The sequence below is a fragment of the Manis javanica genome, chromosome 5, assembly GCF_040802235.1.
Source record: "Manis javanica isolate MJ-LG chromosome 5, MJ_LKY, whole genome shotgun sequence".
Classification (NCBI taxonomy): domain Eukaryota; kingdom Metazoa; phylum Chordata; class Mammalia; order Pholidota; family Manidae; genus Manis; species Manis javanica.
Window position 1 is genome coordinate 28098929 of NC_133160.1, and position 18055 is coordinate 28116983.

The 18055-nt window shown below is 42.9% G+C and overlaps 1 long non-coding RNA gene across 1 annotated transcript; it reads right to left on the reverse strand.

The window, feature by feature from the left end:
* Nucleotides 1–451: 451 nt before the first annotated feature.
* LOC118972258 (uncharacterized) lies at nucleotides 452–14656 on the reverse strand. The gene is made up of 3 exons (XR_005061109.2): nucleotides 14261–14656; nucleotides 13108–13287; nucleotides 452–2465 (listed from the first exon to the last, which is right to left on the reverse strand). It is a non-coding gene; the product is annotated as an uncharacterized lncRNA (long non-coding RNA).
* Nucleotides 14657–18055: the final 3399 nt, after the last annotated feature.

Consider the following 18055-nt stretch of genomic DNA (forward strand, 5'->3'; position numbering starts at 1 on the left):
AGCAAGGATGGGGTGAGAAGTGTTGGAGAAGGCAGAGCCCACCAGACATCCCAAGGGACTGAAGGTGGGGTGTGAAGAAAGGAGGCATGCAGTGGGCACCACCATCTATTAGCTCGAGCAATTCGGGGATTCCCTCTCCCTCCACTAGCTGACCCCTGGGGGCTGTGAAGCAGGAAGCTCTTTAGCTCCCCCTCCAGGCTCAATCTGCCCTCACCCAATCAGCCACCTCTCCGTGTCTAACCCCCTAACCACTGTGCTGGGACCCTGGCCTAGGCCCAGGAAGCGTCTTCTTCAGTGGAGCTCCCAGGTGCTTAGAGCCCCACACCAGTCCTGAAAGGAGAGGCAGATTCCAGAGGGAAAACAAGACTTGAGATTCGGCTGGAAGACTGGGGCAGTCAGGGAGGACTTCTCAGATGAATGCTGCTAGTGATGCCGGGGTTCTTGTCTGTGGAGTCGAAGAATGAAGTTAGCAAACGGTCAAGGTAGGAGAGCCAGGGAGAGGCTTTTATTTAGAGATACAGTGAGAGGACAGAGCTCCTTGCTCACGCCAGGAGGAGACAAGAGAGCCCGTAGTGGTGCGTTGTCTAGGGGTTTTATAGGCAGTTGAGGATTTTTGGTAACTGGATAAAAGGCTTAGGGGTGTGGACTTGTTAAGTAGTCCCTGAATATTAAAAATGAACTTAACACAAGAAATTTACTGCTCTGATTTCTCCTGGGATACTGGCATCTTGGTCTAGAAGCATATCAAAAGTCCACCTGCCCAGCCCCCAAGGTGGACTGAGGTATTGTCTGTTTGATAAAGAGTAAGTTAAGAATCTTACTTCTTAAACTTCCTGGCTATTAAAATGCAATCTTATCTTTAAGGTGGAATCCTTCCTGCTTTTTATTATGTTGTTTACAGCTGGGTCTGCATGGCCAATTAGTTGACCAGTTTGCAAAATCACCTCATCAGATCTGAAGGAGGAAAGACAGCACATAGGCCTGGGCCTTTTAGCATGCTAAAGTGAATCTTACACATGATTACAAATGATTAGCATCATAAAAACATGCGCTACTCTTCTTTATCTGGGGAATATTAACCGATCTCACTGAAGAATGACCCTAGAGCTTAATGTTTAACACAGAGTTTTGGTAGGGGGGCTTTCTTGCGTGTAGTTACACTGCTCTGACTGTAAATACCCTGCCTTGCTTTTTCCAGAGGCCCTCACCCTACTCTGACTATACCCATGGTCCCTGTCTCATTAGGACTTACTCACCATCCAGTGGTGGACAGGGCGGTTGGACCCTGGCAGAGGGAGGCATGAGAAGGAAGATGTGTTGTCAAAGAGGAATGTGATAAGACAGGTGATAAAGACTGGAAAGCCTGACCCTGGCTGACCAGTGTTGATTTGAATTTGGTGGTGCAGTGGGAGGGGGTGGGTAAGGGTGGGGGAGGCTGTGGCAGAGCATATTTTCAAAAATGGCCACAATACTAGTTGCATTTCGATATGCTCTTCCAGATTCAGTCAAAAGGCCAAGTCCAATTCCTCCCTCCTTAGAGGAATGTCCTTTGAGACTGCCTTGATGAACAGAATACAGTGGAAGTAATGACAAGTGACTTCTGATAAATCATGAAAGAGACCATGGCTTCTGCCTGGCTCTCTCTCAGGACGCTTACCCTTGGGATCAGGCCTCTATGTTGTGAGGAAGCCCAGGCCACACGGAGAGGCCTGCTGTAGGTGTGCCGGCCCAAAGCCCATTGTCCCCCAGAATGAAGCCCTCATTGTCCCCACTTCTTCTTGCCATCAGCTCCCGATTAAAAATTCCAGGTGAGAACATGTGCCTGACTGGACCTGAGCCATGAGACTATCCTCTTGCTCCAACACAGTCTGGGGACTTTGAGCAAGATGTCTGGATCTGAGGCAGCCATCTTGCAACTACGAAGCAACAAGCATGAGGAAGGAAAGCCAACAGGCAAGGATAGTGTAAGAGAAAGTTTAAAAGAACTAGGTGCTTGATGGGACTGCTGAACTGCTACACCCCTCTGGAGACTGTCTAATTCTGGGCATTTTATTAAGTAAACAATAAATTTTCTTAGAATTTACTGTTGAATTAGTATAGTAATAGAATTTACTATTACTTGCAGCAAAAGCATTTTTAACTGTTAAAGAGGAAAAGAAACACATGCTCAAGTGATTTTTATCTAAGATGACTGGTAGGGTGTGCTCTAATGGGCTCCCTTGTGTGTAAATGAGGATCAGCTAGGAATACTTGGTAAAACGCAGATTCTCACAACCCACTGCCAACCTTGCTGGCTCAGAATCGCAAGGCATATGCATTTTTATGGCATCCAGATGCATCTGATAGAGGCAGTCCCCTGAAGATACTTGAATCCCGCCAACACAGGAGCCCCCGTTTAGAGGGGCATCAGGACAAGCAAATCCGGTTCAGCTCCATTTTCTTCTCTTTGAGTCTCAACTTCTCATCTGCAAAGCAAAGTGTGAAAATGAATGTCAAGTAGCTAACAGTACCTGGACACAGAAATATAGATCATATTACTTATTTTACCATACTGCCTGGGGATCCTGGCTCTGACTCTCAGATGACTGTATGACTTTGGGCAAATTACTTAAACTCTGTGCCTTGGTTTCTTCATGTGTCGAATACAGATAATAATGGTGCCCACTACATGGAGTTGTAATGATCAGAGACTTAATCATGTTGCGTTCTTAGAAAAGTGCCTGGTAGAGATTAAGTATTCAGCATAGGTCAACTTTAATTATTATTGCCAGGGTCAAGCACTGGTCCAAGCATTATCTTAGTCAAGGAGGTCCTCCCATCCCCTACCCCACAGCACCAGGGTTTGAGGATACTAGGAAGGACACAGTCATTCTGCCTGGAGATAGTTGGGAAGAATCCTTAAAGAAAGATGTGATTTCTCCTTCGGTCAGGCGTGGTCTAATCAGGGCTGAGTCCTCAGCACCAGACTAGGAAAGACCTATGCTGAGGCTTAGTTCAGAGGTCTAACAGTTTTCCTGTAGTAGAACAGAGGCCCCCTTCTCTGCAGAAATCACAAGGATAGAGAGCTCTGGCCTGGATATTAAGGAAGGACCCAAGGCTGCTGAGGGCTGGGGACAGCCTGCTGCAATCTTAATGATAACCAAAGTTGGGAGACCTAGACCAGAACCAGCCTCCAGAATTTAGCAACTAGCAAACCCCAGACTTAGGAAACCAGTGATTTCAATGTGCAGTCAAGACAGAACCAGCACCCCAAAGGATTTATTAAAATCACCTGGGAAGCTTGTTACACCTGCTTGTATTCATCCAGCATGGGAGGGGAACAGGGAGTGGGGTGGAACATAGATGTGCATCAGACACCAAAGTTCTCTTGGTCTTACCTGTCACATGTCCCAGTCTGGTATCTGACAGTACTTTCCCTTGTACCTGAACTTTAGATACTCATCCCCTGCCCATGACTTTCCTTCTGATGTTAAGGACCCAGCTTGCCATCCACTGATCTGTACACTTAAAAATAGTTAAAGTGGTAAGTTTTTATTATTGTATCATTAATCTACAATTACAGGAGCAACACTATGGTTACTAGACTCCCCCCATCATGAAGTTCCCCTCGACATACCCCATTACAGTCACTGTCCATCAGCGTAGTAAGATGCTATTGATCACTACGTGTCTTCTCTGTGTTGTACAGCCCTCCCCGTGCTCCCACCCCCTACATTATGAATGCTAATCGTAATGCCTCTTTGCCCCCCTTTGTCCCTCCCTTCCCACCCATCCTCCGCAGCCCCTTTCCCTTTGGTAACTGTTAGTCCATTCTTGGGTTCCGTGATTCTGTTGCTGTTTTGCTCCTTCAGTTTTTTTCTTTGTTCTTATACTTCACAGATGAGTGAAATCATTTGATACTTGTTTTTCTCTGCCTGGCTTATTTCACTGAGCATAATACCCTCTAGCTCCATCCATGTTGTTGCAAATGGTAGGATTTGTTTTCTTCTTATGGCTGAATAATATTCCATTGTGTTATGTACCACATCTTCTTTATCCATTCATCTACTGATGGACACTTAGGTTGCTTCCATTTCTTGGCTATTGTAAATAGTGCTGCAATAAACATAAGGGTGCATATGTCTTTCAAACTGGAGTGCTGCATTCTTAGGGTAAATTCCTAGGAGTGGAATTCCTGGGTCAACTGGTAAGTCTATTTTGAGCATTTTGAGGAACCTCCATACTGCTTTCCACAATGGTTAAACTAATTTACATTTCCACCAGCAGTGCAGGAGGGTTCCCCTTTCTCCACATCCTTGCCAACATTTGTTGTTGTTTGTCTTTTGGATGGTGGCCATCCTTACTGGTGTGAGGTGATATCTCATTGTGGTTTTACTTTGCATTTCTCTGATGATTAGTGATGTGGAGCATCTTTTCATGTATCTGTTGGCCATCTGAATTTCTTCTTTGGAGAACTGTCTGTTCAGCTCCTCTGACCATTTTTTAATTGGATTATTTGCTTTTTGTTTGTTGAGGTGCTTGAGCTCTTTATATATTTTGGGTGTCAATCCTTTATCAGATATGCCATTTATAATATATTCTCCCATACTATAGGATGTCTTTTTGTTCTATTGATGATGTCCTTTGCTGTACAGAAGCTTTTCAGCTTGATATAGTCCCACTTATTCATCTTTGCTTTTGTTTCCCTTGCCTGGGAGGATATGTGCATGAAGAAGTTGCTCATGTTTATGTCCAAGAGACTTTTGCCTATGTTTTTTTCTAAGAGTTTTATGGTTTCATGACTTACATTCAGGTTTTTGATCCATTTTGAATTTGCTTTTGTGTATGGGGTTAGACAATGATCCAGTTTCATTCTCTTACATGTAGCTGTCCAGTTTTGCCAACACCAGCTATTGGAGAGACTGTCATTTCTCCATTGCATATCCATGGCTCCTTTATCATATATTAATTGACCGTATATGTTGGGTTAATATCTGGACTCTCTATTCTGTTCCACTGGTCTATGTGTCTGTTCTTGTGCCAGTACCAAATTGTCTTGGCTACTGTGTCTTTGTAGTAGAGCTTGAAGTTGGGAAGCGAGATCCCCCTGCTTTATTCTTCCTTCTCAGGATTGCTTTGGCTATTTGGGGTCTTTTGTGGTTCCATATGAATTTTAGAACTATTTGTTCCAGTTCATGAAAGAATGCTGTTGGTATTTTGATAGAGATTGCATTGAATCTGTAGATTGCTTTAGGCAGGATGGCCATTTTGACAATATTAATTCTTCCTACCCAAGAGCATGGGATGAATTTCCATTTGTTAGTGTCCAAAATGGTAAGTTTTATATTATGTATATTTTACCATAATTTTTAAAAACAAATAATTTTTGAAAAAACAGCAGCATAAGACAACAATAATTATAAAACTATGTTGATGTTTTTATAATGTGTAAGATATCATTTGTATGACAATAATTAAACAAAGGATTGGGAGGAAATGGAGTCTTACTGGAGTAGAGCTTCTATATGCAATTCACATTAAGCTAGTATTAATCCAAACTAAATTGTTTTAAGTTGCTAATTGCAACCCCAGGGCAATCAAATAACAAAGAAAATAACTTAAAAATTATAGTGAAAGAAACAATAAGGGAATTAAAATGGTACAATAGAAAATACCTATGTAACACAAAAGAGGGACAAAGACATAAGACAGAAAACAAATAGCAAAATGGCAGACATAAATACTGTCTTAATGGTAGCTACATTAAATGTAAATGGGTTAAGCTTTCCAATTGAAAGGCAGATGTTGGTAGACTGGATTAAAAAAAAATGCACAAAAAGAACATGACCAAACTGTATGATATCTACAAAAGACACACTTTAGTTTTAAAGACAGAAATACATTGAAAGTAAAAGGAAGGAAAAATACATACCATGCAAACAATTCTAAAAGAGAGCTGGAGTGACTATACTAATATTCAACAAAATAGACTTTAAGACAAAAATTCCTATAAGAGACAAAATAAAGCAAGTTCCTGGTGCAGGGTCTCTGCAGACAAAGTCCAGAAATACATATATTTATCTTTAGTTCAGAAGCTTCTCCTGAACACTAATGTTTAATAATCTTTGGTGAATATAGTAGGCCCATGGAGGACTTAACTTAGCCTATATTTTGTTTTAAAAGTGTTTGAATACATTGCTAACATTTAAAAATCAGGAGACTTGTGTCTTGTCTGAAGATTTCATCTGCAGGCAAGTTCACTATGGATTCAGTGAGACCTAGAAAAGACAAACTCTTGGGGTAAAAGGATTTATACCTGGCTTTATTCTCCCAGCAGTAGATTGAGAACTAGAATCAGATCAGCATTCTGCAGTCTGCAGGTCCATAATCTACCTCCATCTCTGCACTGGGAAGAGCTCTTTATATAGTGTTGCTCTAGGAGGAGAAGATTCCCTCCCTGGGTCAAGTTCCTTATGAATTCGCTGAGACTGAATTAAGGCAAGGACAAGAAGTTGGGGGTTTAAAAGGGGGTTCATTCTCACAGAAGTAGATCTCAGTCTCTCCTTGCTCCCTGCTCTTTCCAGCTGTGAGCCCTACTTCCCTGCCCCTGGCACTAGAAAGAACTCTGTGGGTGGGTCTCTGGTGACTGGCGGACCCCTGACCAATTATGTACCAGGAACACAGGGAAAGGAGAGCATGGTTGTTTCCTCTCCACCCCTCCCTTGGGCCAGTACTCTGTGACTGACCAGCAACTCTCTCCCAGGTAACCATCTGTGGATAAAATGAGAGTTCCTGCGGCCAGGATTCTCACCTGGCTGTGGTTGACTAGTTCACTGCACACCTGTGGGCAATACATAGGCTGTTGACTCTATATAAAGAGCTCTGCCCAGTGCTCTGGGCATGCCACAGTGGCAGGGCTGCAAGGCTACAGGAGAGCAGAACAGAGGCTGGAGTGGTGGCAGCACCAAGGACAGAAGGCCAGAGACAGCTGTGAAAAAGCTCTGCCCAGTGCTCTGAGTGGAGGCAGAGATGGAGGTGGATTACAGACCTGCAGACTGCTGGATGCAGACATGATTCTTGTGCTCGACCTATCACTGGGAGAATAAAGCTGAGTATAAACCCTTTTACCCCAAGAATGTTCCATTATCATTTCTTAGTCTCACTGAATCCATAGTGAACTTGCCTGTGGGTGAAACCCTCAGGCAAGACACTGGGGTCTACAGGTACTTTCTCCATTTCAGAAACATTTTAGGAGACCCCAACAATCATAGTAAGATGAAAAGTTGTATGGCTGACAGCAGCTCAGGGAGGTACTCTCAGGGGCACTTGTGTCTTAACAGATTCAGTGTGAGTCACATGAATGATCGAGAGTCTACTACTGCAATTTCAGGCACCTGCCAGGGAATTGTGCTATACATCCATTCAAATATTGGGGAGGAGGATCACACAGTCAATCTTACTACTGATGCTAAAATTGAAGTCAAACTATAAAAAGAAATGTCTTTGAAATGATTTTATCTGCAAAATCCTTTCTTCAAATCAATTAATGGGATTTTAATACATATGAAGTAATTGGGGAAATTCCATGATTTGGTGGGATTGAGACCAGGAGCTGGTTTCACACCAATTCTTAAGGTAGACACTCCTGGATTGTGCCTTCCTCTCATCACAGTGGGGTAGAGCACCCCATGCATTATTGCCAGGGTCCCATAGCAAGTGTATAACCATGGAATGTCTCTATTTTGCTTTCAGATAAGCTTCAGGAGGCTGCTCAGCCATGTGCAGGCACATTCCAGAAAGGTGAGGAAGTTTACACCTCTGGAGGTGACCCACTACCAGTAGAGACTGGAGTGAGCCCTACCATCTTTGCAGAGGCAGTTCTAAGGCAATTCTAAGGAATATTCCATACAGTTCTTCAGAGAGTACCCAGCAAGATTAAATGTCAGTTGCCCATAGGAATTGCTTAGTCTGCTCAGGCTGCTATGACAAAGTACCATATTCTGGATAACTTATAAACATTCCTGAAGCCTGGAAGTCTGAGATCAGAGGACCAGTATGTTCAGTTTCTGGTAAGGACCCTCTTCTGGGTTGCAAACTATTGACTTCTTGCTGCATCCTCACATGATGCAAGGACAAGGGAGCTCTCTTGGGTCACTTTTCTCAGAACACTAATCCCACTCATGAGGGCTCCTTCCTCAAAACCTAAACACCTCCCTGAGGTCCCTACTCCTAATACAATCATATCAGAGGTTAGCAATTCAACATGAATTTTGGGTGGGACACTTACTAACATTAACACATACTTTATTGACATTCTGTGTCCCTCTTAGTTCCCCCGCATTTCTGCCTCCTTGGATCACTTCCTACATCCACTACATGCACCCAACACCTTGTCTTAAGTTCTGCTTTCAGGGAAAGCCAATCTAAGGTTCCCTCATCACTGCCTCCAACGTGTCTCCCGAGACACTTGCCCAGGCTCCTCCATGTGGGTGACCACCGCCACCCTAAGTATCTCTAGCACCCAAGCTTCTAGACTGCCTTGCCTCCTTCACCTCCAAGAAACATCTAGACTCAAGAAAATGTAGCCAAAAGGAAAAGATCAGTGCACTTGACTTCATACAACATTTAGAATTCCTTATGTAAAATAAGAACACAATAAACAGGCCTTGGCACCTGGAAGCAGGAGCTGAGGGCCAAAAGGAGCAGAGGAGAGGGAGCTCCCGGCTTCCTTGGGGGAAGAGGTGAGGTTAGAAGGTGGGAAATGAAGGCTTCAGAGCAAATTGGAGGGAGATAAAAGCACTGGTTTTGAATATGTGTTTTTAGTGCCTAAGGGACACCCTGGTGGAGTTTCTAGTAGACACTGGTTATCAGCATTTGGAATTCAGGAAGACATCAGGCTATATGTGATATTCAAAGGCATGATGTGGGTGAGATCACTCAAAGTGAATGCTCAGAGCATAAGAGAAGCTTAAAAATCTATTTTAAGACTTAGCATGGGGGTTTCTGCAGGGTGGGGTTTTAGTGGTAGTAGAATGAAGGAACTTCCTTTTTTTTTTTTTTTGCATAGTGGTTCATTTAATCACCCAGCCATGCCATAAATATTTATTGAGCACACACTAACAGCCAGGTACTGAAGGAACTTCTATTTTAACTTTAGACAATTTTAGTGAAGTATTGCTGACAAATAAAATTGTAAGATATTTAGAATGCACATCATGACAAGTTGATATACATACACATTGTGAAAGAATTCCCCCCAACTGGTTAACACATCCATCACCTCATATATTTATCTTTGTGTGTGAGAGAGAACATTTAAGTTCTACTGAGCAAATTTCAATTATACAGTACAGTGTTGCCAACTGTTGTCACCACGTTTTACATTAGATCCTCAGACTTTTTTCATCTTCTAGCTGAAAGCCTGTACCCTTTTACCAATCTCTCCCTACTGCCCTCACCCCCAGCCCCTTGCCAAAAAGCACTTTTCTGTTTCTATGAGTTTGACTTTTTTTTAATTCACTTTTGATTTGTTGTTTTACACATATTCATCTGCAGTAGTTGAGAGTGAGAGAAGGGAACCAAAGACAGGGCTATGGAGACCTCCTATTGTACCTGCCGGATGCTCCTGCTGGCATCCTCCCAGCTCAGTGGGCAGGTTTGCTCCATCTTCTGGATGTTAACTAGTTGAGGCCTGCCCAGCACCCCAGACATTGCATGCCAGTGAGGTTTGCTCAAGAGAGGCAAAATGGGTTTATTTGTTCTATAGAGTCATCACTTGACAGTTGCCAAGTCAGTTCAGAGGGCTGTTTCAGAGGGCAGTTCCCCAAAATAGGGATCAGCCTGCTCTCCTGATGAAGAGTGACACTTAGAAAACTCCGGCTGAGATGCCAACTTCCCCAAAGGCTCCATCTACCAGAAACTCCCAAAGTTACCAAAGGGAGACCCCACCCATGGTGCTTCTGGGGAGCCAAGGCAGAACACAGAGAAGGAGGAGATTAGGGTCAAAGTGGGAATGAGGGAGACGCAGCCCCCAATCCTGCCACAGTCAACCCTGGTCCAAATATCCCCTCTCTGAGCCCCCGTTTTCTAATATATAAAACGGAAATAATTACACATACTTTTTTTCAGCTTCTTTGAGCAAAATCACACAATATATTTGAAATTTTTTGTAAATTGTTAATGCCCAATGCACTGCCACGAAATTGCTATTACCACTGTTGTCACCAGGAATGGTCTGCTTCCAAGCACAAGGATTCCTCCTTAGAGAGGATGACCCTGAAGGGCACCTATCCATGAATCCAAACTTCAGTCAAATGTAAACCATCTTTGCAATTTTCATCTTTTCCTGAGAAGTACTGTTTCTGCCATTTACTTCATATTTTTCTTTAAACCAGCTATGCCCTTTTTAGTATCATCCTACATAAGTTAAGAGCTTGGTGGGAAGACCTTGCTGCAGAGGAAGCTGGACCAGCCCTGGACTGACACCAGACCTCATTCCCCAGTGAACACCCTGTCTTCTTCCTCAGACCTACCGTAAAACATGCAAAGAAGAAATAAAATAAAATAAAAGTCTGCTTTTCCTAATCTACTCACTGAATAGAGAGACAAGAAAGATGTTTTTCTTTCTTTTAAAGAAAGTATTTTTATTTTATTTTCATTTTTAATGATTTATTTTACATACCCAGCTGGGGCAAAAATAGAAATGGAAGCCCGTGAACTATGGTTGTAAATATTTAAAAGCCACAAATCAAGTGAATGAGCTCCTTAAAATATGCATTCTCTCCTCCAGCCTTAACAAATATATCTTCAAAATGACCTAGAAATATCATTCAGCTTAAAAAGGAAGGAATTCTGATTCATGCTACAACATGGATAAACCTTGAGGGTATTATGCTAAATGAAATAAGTCGGTCACAAAAAGACAGATTCAGTACCATTCCATTTATATGAGGTACCTAGAGCAGTCAGATTCATAGAGACAGAAAGTGGAATGGTGGTTACCAGGGGCTGGGGTGAGAAATTGGGGAGTTATGATTTAATGGGTACAGAGCTTGTTTTTCACAGTAAAAAGTTATGGAGATGGTTGGTGGTAATAGTTGCACAGCATTATGAATATATTTAATACCACTGAGCAGTACACTAAAAACGGTTGAGATTGGTAAATTTTATGTTATGCATATTTGTTGGAAGAAGTCTTTGAGAGGATGTGACCACCAGTTGTCCCTTGGGCTGAACCTGCACAATCAGAGACGCCTCACGCCTTACCCTATCCTTGGGATGCATGCTCTGCCCTCTGTTCCTATACTAGGAGCTGTCTCAAGGACATACCTTGTAAGGTGTCACTGAAACCATCTGGACTAAATTCATGACTGAAGCCAGTTAAAGATCCTTTATAAACTTTGAGGATTTTGGCGGCAGTGTAGAGATCTATTCATCTTGCAGCCACCCATTTACACCTCATATGTAGGTTCTCTGCTTTTTAACCTGCCACCTACAGGTCTGGAGTGGCCCCCTCTTTCTGCAGTCACTCCCTGCCCTCTGTGTACAGGGCCTAGTTTCAGATTTCACCCAGGGAACTCCTGAGGTTGTGAGCCAACAATATTTTATCATAATAAAAAAGAAATAAACAACTACCTAGAAAACCTGACATGAATTTTCAACTCCTCCTCCAATTGTATGCCACAAATGATGGTGTAGAAAAACCAAGCCTCAGCCTCTGGCCCTAGGTCAGTTCCATTTTCCTCCACACCCATGGGTGGCTCTGTGCCACTCTTCAGAGTGCAAAAGGACACCTCAGTTCCAAACAAGATGACAGACTTGATCTCCTTGCTTGTCCCCACTACAACCCTCGAAACAACACAAGAAGCAACCAAAGGAGAACCTTCCAGAAGAAAGATGGTAAGATGAGATGAACCAGCTACAGACCCAGGACAAAAGGATCAGCACGAGGCTGGCTTCTCACACCCCCATCCAACAGATGAAGGCAACCCAGCCATCCCAACATAACAACTGAAGGGGGTCCATGTAGGCTCATTCCTCGCTGGAACGAATAAGTAGTCATTCTAACACCACAAGGCAGACCCCGCCATGGCAAGGGGGGCCAATCCAGAGCCCTGCTGAACACAGGCAGCCTGGGCTTCCCTTCCCACCAGGTGGGAAGAGATGCCAGGTGCTGAGTGGCAGTGGCAAAGAGGATCATGCCATAATGAACACCAAGAAATCTCCAAGCCCAGATGGCTTCACTGGAGACTTCTACCAAAATAAAAGAATTAACATGAATTTTGTGCAATTTTTGCAGAAAACAGAAAAAAAGGAGCACTTCTCAATTTTTTTCATGTCCTACCCTTACCTGGTTTTGGTGCCAGGTTGCAATATTGACCTCCAAGCTTCATTCCCCTTTATTGCTGAGTAGAATTCTATGATGTGGATGTACCCCAGTTTGCTAAACAATTTACCCACTGAAGAACTGGTTGTTTTCAGCTTTGGGATATTACAAATGAAACTACTATAGACGTTGATGAACAGTTTTTGTGTCAACATAAGTTTTCATTTCTCTGGGATGATTGCCAAAGAGTGAATTTGCTGGGTCATAAGGAAATTATATGTTTTGTTTTATAAGAAATTGCCAAACTGTTTCCAGATTGGCTGTACCATTTTACATTCCCACCAGAATTGTATGATTGATTCGGTTTCTCCACATCTTCCCCAGTAAGTGGAATGAACGATTAATACATACAACTTGGATGAACTTCACAGAACTTCTATGCCATATAGAAAAGTAAAAGCCAGTCCCAAGAGATTACATTTTGCATGATCCTATTTATATAACACTCTTAAAATGACAAAATTATAGAAACAGAGAATAGATTAGTGGTTGTCAGTAGTTAGAGCTGTGGAGGGGGGTGGGGGGAGAGAGGTTGGCATGGGGAGGAATCTCCAGAAATTATGATGCTGTATATGTGGAATCAAACTCTGTTTCTGAAAAAACCAAACTGAACCAAACCCACAAACCATGCAGGTCTAGTCTTAGTTTAACTGGATTCTCTGCTGCAGGCTTCACGTGTCTGAAATCAAGATGTCAGCCAGGGCTGCTCTTGTTGGAGGCTTGGGGTTCTCTTCCATACTCACTCAGGTTCTTAGCCATTGTTCAACTGTGGACCTCGTTTTCTTGCTAGCTGTCCAATGGAGACTGCTCTCAGCTACTAGATGCCACCAGCAGTAACTTGCCAAATGGCCCCCACAGGCAGTTGCACACGGATGTTTGCTTTCTTCCAGGCCGGCTAGAGCAGGTCCTTCCGATTTCCTCTTCTGCAATCAGGCAGAGAAAAGTCTGCTTTCAGAGGGATCACCTGATGATGCCAGGCCCACCCAGAATAACGTCCCTTTTGCCATACACTGTAACACAATCATGGAGTGATACCACACTCACAGTTTCTATCCACACTCAAAGGAGAGGGGACTTCTAAGGACAGGGGTTATTGTGGTTGTATTAGTCATGGTTCCTCAGAGAAATGGAACCAATAAAAAATATAAAAATATATTTATTATAAGGAGTGGCTCATATGATTATGGAGGCTGACAAATCCAAGACTGGCAGAGTGAGTTGGCAAGCTGCAGACTCAGGAGTGCCAGCGGTGTGGTTCCAGTCCGAAAGCCAACAGGCCTGAGACCCTGGAAGAGCTGATGTTTCAGTCTGGGTCCAAAGGCAGAATAAAAACAACCCAGCTCCAAGGCAGTCAGGCAGGAGGTGTTCCCTCTTACTCACAGGAGGGTCAGCCCTTCAACTGACTGGATGAGGCCCCCCACATTGGGAAGACAATCTGCTTTGCTCAGGCTACTGCTTTGAATGTTCACCTCAACCAGAAACTCTCATAGAAACACTCAGAATAACATTTGTCCAAATATCTGGGCACTGTGTGGCCTGGTTGCGTTGACGCATGAAGTAAACCCACACGCAAAATCAACCAAGCTCATAGATACAGAGAACAGATTTGTGGTTGCCAGAGGTGGAGGCTGGGAGTGGGGTGGGTGAAATGCATGAAGATGGTCAACAGGTACAAACTTCCAGTTATAAAAGAAGTCGTGGGGATGTAATGTTCAACACCGTGGCTAAAGTTAGTAATACTGTATTGCATGTTTGAACGTTGCTAATAGAGTAAATTTTAAAAGTTCTTATCTCAAGAAAAAAGTTCTGTAACTACGTACGGTGACAGATGTTAGCTAGACTTATTGTGGTCATTTCATAATATATACAAATATTGAATTGTTATCATTTACTAACCTTAAAAATAAAGCTGTCAGTTATTTTACCAGCAAACTGGGTTTATTCAGGAAGAGCAGAGAACTGCAGTTCTGGACAAGCAAGCTACCGCAAAACCACAAGCATCTCTGGAGAACAAAGAAGGGTAGGCTTTTTTAAGAAGAAAGAGGCAAGGCTGGGGGACTGTTCTAAGCGAAAAAGCCATTGGAGGAAACTTGGAGTCTCATTTGTTGTGGCTGCTCATTGGCTGAGTTCTCACAGCCTCTCATTGGCTGGGCTGTTGCCTGGCTATTCCTGGAGGAATCAGAAGTTCTTCCTTTCTGCTGCGGGGTAAAGTAGCCAAATAGTATGGGTTGTAGGATGTCTGTCTCTTCTTCCTTCCAGTGGGGGCTGCAATTGACCAGGAGTGGTAGGACATGGGAGCTTCCTCTGCAGACCTTCCAACTCCATGTCAGAAAGGCTTCCCTTTATCAATGCTCACATGTTGTATACCTGAAACTAATATCTGTCAATTACATTTCAATAAAAAGAAAAAAAAAGAATTATCACAATGGTCATCTTAGAATTCTGCCTACCACAAGAAGGGAAAAAAGTTACCTTTGGAGAGGGAGCAAATGGAGAAAAGGGAGTGGGTGACTGGTATTTTTTATGCAAACCTTGTTGAGATATCTGATTTATCCTTAGACCTGGGCCATATACTATGCCCTTCCCCATATAGGTTTCCTGGAGCCAAGAGACCATGACCACATGGAGCCTGTGACCCCACCTCTAATTCCGACCATGTTCTCGGACCACTGAATCCCTTGGTCAAATAGCTCCAAGCCTGCATCTCAGTCCTGAGCAGGTCTCTTCCCCAGGCTAGTCTTCTTGTTGGTGTACTGGACACTGCTATATTCCCTAGATCTGAGAATCTAGAACCAGGCTGGCCATTGACAGATGGGCACAGATGGCACTGGAAGAGATGTCTTTTTTATCAAACTTTAAATTTTGAGAGATTTGAAAAATCACATGCAGTTATTAGACATAACACAGAGAGATTCCAGATACTCTTTACCCAGTTTCTCCCAAAGGTAACACCTTAGAAAACTATAGTGCAATATCACAGTCAAGATACTGACATTGGTATATTCCATAGACTTTATTTATTCAGATTTCCCATTTTATTCATATAGATGTATGTGTATATTTAGTTTTATGCAAATTTTTATCACATAAGTTTGGGTATCCACCACCCCAGACAGGATACAGAACAGTTCCTTCACTGTAAAGATCCTAATATAAAAGGATTGTTCTTTTATAACCATGCCAAACTTTAGACTTGTTATATTTAGTTACTACTCAAGGTAAAGGGCCCAGAACATTTTCAAAAGATGCTAATAAACACACCCCTTCCTCCATTCTTTAAAGAGAACTGTACTACTCCACTTCTTGGAGTGGAATTAAATAGAAAAACAGAATGAAACAGTCAAAAAATAAAAAAAGGAAGAGCAAGAAAATAAGGCTGTAACTTCGCCTTACTGTAGGGTCTCCTCATCAGGTTAGTGGGCCACTGCACTCACTGACCCAGAATGATACCGCACAATAAGGTTATGTAGCTTTTTTTAATTGACATGAAATTCACATAACATAAAATTGTTATCTGAACACTTTAAAATGAGCAACTCAGTGGCATGTAGCGTATTCACAATGCTGTGCCATGACCACCTCTATATAGTTCTAAAATGTTTTCATCCCCCAAATGAAAACGCCATACCCACTATGCACCCATTCTCCATTCCATCTCCCCTCAGCTGTGGCAACTCTCAACCAGCTTTTCTGTCTCTCTGGTTTTACCTATTCTGGATATTTCATCTAAAAGGAACCATACTGTATGTGGCCTTTTGTGTCTGGCTTTTCTCACTTAGCAAAACTTATCCATGTTCTGTCCATCCATGTTGTGGCATGTATCACTACTGGATTCCTTTTTGTGGTTGAATAATATCCCATTGTATGTGTTAGGCTGGAGGAAGGAAAAACAAGGACATGCAAACAGAACAGAGAGATACCATAGAAGGAGAACAGACCAGATCCCAAGGTCCGTGCTTATATGGAAAGGGGACAGCTCTTACTGAATTCCATCCTTCTGATGTGCCAACTAAGACCCAGATGTCAGCCTCCGCCCTCTTGGAAGGAAAAAAGTTTCTAGTTGTCTATTATGTCACCTTTAGCCAATCATACCTCTCCATGCCCCCTAGGATAGCTCACCCACTCCTCCCCCTCCTATCCCCCTATAAGGCCCCCACCTCCCTGACCGGGTGTGACTTCCCTGGCCTGTGATAGCCAGACCTGAGAATGTGGGACCCTGCCTCCATTTTGTGTCCGCCATCTTGAATAGCTGTATCCCCTACATGATCCCTGCCTCCATTTTGTGTCTTCCATTTTGAATAACTATGTCCCTCCATTTTGTTTTGTGCCCCCATTTTGAGTTTCCCGCTTAAGCCATGCCCATTCCCACAGAAACCTTGCCCAGCAACCCTCCTCAGCCAATCAGCTAAGGTCACAATAAACCACCCCCCTTGGAAAGCCCCTACCTGTTTTTTGCTACAGTATAAAAGCAAAAAGGGAACTTTGTTCAGGGTCTCAGACTGAGTCCTGTGTTTTGATGGGCCAGTGGGACCCTAGTTCGAACTAACAATAAAGACCTATTTTGCTCTTACATCTCGCGACTGAGGCTGGTGACTGCGGCTCCACACAGGGGACTCGAGGAAACGGGGCACAACAGGAACATCACCCGGGAATTGCACCCAAATAAACTTCCTGGCCCTTTGTTGCCTATCGTTGCCTGCTTATTTTGGCTAGAATTTATCTTACAGTATGCATATCCCATGACCGGTTTATTCATTCATACATTAATGCACATTTGGGTTGTTTCCCCCTTTCAGCCATCGTGAATCATGCTGCCATGAACATGGTGTCCATGTACATTTTTGAGGACTTCTTTTCAATCTTAGGAAAGTGAGAAATACAAATAGAGCACTTTCGAGTTTGGTTCCAGACTACTGCAATAAAGCAAATATTGTCATAAAGCAAGTCAAATGAATGGTTTGGTTTCCCAGTGCATATCAAAGTTATGTTTACACTATACTGTAGTCAAGTAAATATGCCATAGCATTATACCTAAAGAAATAAGGTATTTAACTTAAAAATATTTTATTGCTAATAATTGCTAACCATGATCTATCTTTCAGTGAGTTGTAATCACTGATCACAGATCACCATAACAAATATAATAATGGTGAAAAAGTTTGAAACAAAATGGTATACAGAGACATGAAGTGAGCAAATGCTGTTGGAGAAATGGTGCCAATAGACTTGCTTGATGCAGGGCTGCCACAGACCTTCAATTTGTAAAAAATGCAATATCTGCAATGAAAGGGTATCTTGCCACGACCCTCCTTACTCCAGAATGACTCAGGATACACAGGCCCAAGCAAGAGATTTTATTATCTGAAAGAGAAAATGGCTGCCCCCAGAGAGAGGGAGCAGCAGCTCGGGGGTGAGGAAGCGCGTTTCTAAGGGGTAGGGGTAGGGTGTGTTCTGCATTGGTGATTGGATCTTAAGGGATGGGGGTCTTAGTGCGCCAGAATTTGCCTTCATGCAAGCTCAGTAAAGTGAAGCACAATAAAACAAGGAGCCTGTATATACCTAGGAGTAGATTGCAGGGTCATACAGTCATTTTATGTTTAACTTTCTGAGGAGCCGACAAAATGGATGTTGTTTTAAGCTGTTTGTGGTAAGTTACTGTGCAGAATTAGAAAACAAATACATCTTTGTCTT